The 2,646-nt window shown below is 41.9% G+C and overlaps 1 non-coding gene across 1 annotated transcript; it reads right to left on the bottom strand.

The window, feature by feature from the left end:
• Window positions 1–671: 671 nt before the first annotated feature.
• TRNAN-AUU (transfer RNA asparagine (anticodon AUU)) lies at window positions 672–745 on the bottom strand. Its single transcript has one exon. It is a non-coding gene; the product is annotated as a tRNA-Asn (tRNA).
• Between the last annotated feature and the right edge of the window lie 1,901 nt (window positions 746–2,646).

The raw sequence follows: 2,646 nt of genomic DNA, 5'->3' as shown, positions 1-2,646 counted from the left end.
AGGCATAGTTCCAAAATGCTGTCATTGCAATCCAGATTTTAAGGATATCATGCTTGAGCACAGGTGACTTAATTAGAACTTCGGTCAATGTGAATTAACCATTGGACTCAACCATGGTTATCCTTAAAACCCAGGGGTCTATTTAAGATCGATCTTAATCGATGTTGGGCTTCCAGGTTGAAAAAAACACACACATTTGTTTTCACATTAAACAGACTTCCACATGAGAAAGCAGCAAGGATGCAGTGGCGTTAATGTTTCCTGGTGTCAACTTGTATTATTTCAGTAGACATTGAAATGAGGATGCATCTTGCTGCCTTTCCAATGAAGCAAGTTTAATTTAGTAATAGGTGAAAAACCATCCTTACAAAGGTGTTAATCAGAGACTTGGCTTTGTGGACACTTTTCAGAGAACAAATTTGTTAGCATAAAAATAAAGCCAGAAAATGAAGAGCTGTTTAATCACTCGATTGGATTTTTCTGCCAGCATATTTTTTTTCTCTGCAACCCACTGCTAAATTGTGCTTCCTAGCTGTTTTTTATAAAATCACTGAATCAAATCTAACTCTGATTACATCAGAGAAGGCCATGTACCCTACACCATAAGAGGAGGTTTGAAATTTTGACTTGTCTACTTAAATATCACCAAAATCTGATCACAAGGTTAATTACGTCCCTGGGTGGGATTGAACCACCAACCTTTTGGTTAATAGCCAAACACACTAACCGATTGCGCCACAGAGACACTTTGCAAAAGTCCATACTGACAAAGGCTAATAAGCATTCATCTAAAACGTTTCCTAGAAAAACTTTAAAAAGTCAATAATCTGGAGAGTTTTTGTAAGATGTTTCTTCCATCAACCAACGAAGAAACACATTGGTACTTTCCCATGATGAGTGAGTGCTTCAGGATCTCTTGCACTTACATGTGCAGCAGAGTACTGCAATGGAAGCATGCTGGGCCCATAACCCAGAGGTAGGCAGATTGAAACTATCCTCTGCTATATGCATTTTTTTTGTTAATTAAAGTAATCCAAAACTGGGATTGATATTTTGTCTCTTTTATTTTTACTTAAAGTACAATAACTTTTACCATTTTAATTTGTTTTAATAGTATATTGACAGTATTATTTTCTTTCAAAAATCCACTTCATTTTCTTTACCCTATTATTAAAATGGTAATTGAAGAAGAGGAATTGTTGCTTTGACTGCAGCATTCCTGGGGTTAACTGGTGTTTCTTCAAGTCACAAGGTATGGAGCTGCTGTATAGTTACTCGCAAGTCAGTAGTTGTATGATGCTCACACCTGTTAAGCTGGATACACACAGAATGCCCTACACAGGGGGTGAAATGAGCGCCCCCCCCACCCCCCGTACGCTCAGCACACATCACGCTGTGCTGAGCGGGGGGAGAGATGTGTGCTGAGCAGTTCGCTCAGCACACATCTCTCCCCAAAATCGGGCCGTGAATACGGACCTTTAAACTGGATCCACACTTAGATTATCTGTCCAATTTTTTTTTCTAGTTGAAACAAAATTATGCTAATATGTGGCAGCAAATTACAATTGACCATTTGTTCACAAACACTGGAAAACATCCAAAAATGGTCATTTAGATAAATTGGTTAAATCCATTTCATTTAGCTAATTTATCCAAACTACCTTTATTGTATCTTTGTGGGTGAATGATGTGTGGGTCAGTGTTGAGGGTGGTGGAGGAGATGGGTAATAGGCACAGCAGGGTGTGGACAGTCAAACAGTGTGCTTAGAGGTTCAGAGTCATTGTATGAGACTCTGGCAACAGTGACTTGATAAGTCTGGTGTCCATAGGGTGGGACGCATTAACCTTTTTATGCTATTGAAATAGTTCTCCTCCTGACCGACGCAGTTCCTTGCTCCGATGTTGGTGTATTGTCCTGTTGCAGCGCCTCTCCACTGTGGTCACAGTGAGCTGTGTGGTGTTGCTGGCGCATGCCAATCTCCCCCCAACCTCCCTCTTGCATTTCAGACCTACGTACGCATGATGGGATCTTGTATGATATGCGCGTGTGCTGTAGAGATGAAAGTGGGGGTGAGGAGGCAGATCGTGAGATGGGGAAACTTTGTGGACTGTTAGCGAAGGGGAGCACTGGGCAATCTGAGTTGCAAAGAGGGCAGCAGAAGAGGTTATTGCATGTGCACTGGTGACAGGTCCATCCTTGGTGGCCAGCCTCAGTGGTAAAGGGGTACATGAGCTAGTGTCCCTTGGCCAGCCATGTACCATGGCCACCTCCCTACCTCCTATATATTCTCCCTGATCTGTCACTTTGTTACGGTCTGCTGCTGGCACTGGTGTATCGTCCTGCAGTTGCCGTCTCCGCCCATTGCTGTGACTTCCCCCAGAGTTAGCCACACAGAGTGACAGATCTGGGAAAATATATAGGAGATCATTACTTTCACTTGCAGCCTACCTTATTTTTTGCAGCCTAGCATGCTCCTGACCCCTTCTCTCACTAATACTTATACAACATTCATGAACTCATCTTAAGGTTTCTTTATTATTCAGTCACACTGTCTTGGATCCAAACCATTTCCTGTGGCATTGCAGTCAAACAATTGAGCTATTTACCCTTGCATAGAAAGGTATAATCTAAGCTAGAGAATTCTA

Source organism: Pseudophryne corroboree, unplaced genomic scaffold (assembly GCF_028390025.1).
Source record: "Pseudophryne corroboree isolate aPseCor3 unplaced genomic scaffold, aPseCor3.hap2 scaffold_503, whole genome shotgun sequence".
Taxonomy (NCBI): domain Eukaryota; kingdom Metazoa; phylum Chordata; class Amphibia; order Anura; family Myobatrachidae; genus Pseudophryne; species Pseudophryne corroboree.
The sequence above is the reverse complement of the archived record's forward strand: the minus strand, read 5'-3'. Positions and strand labels throughout refer to the sequence as shown.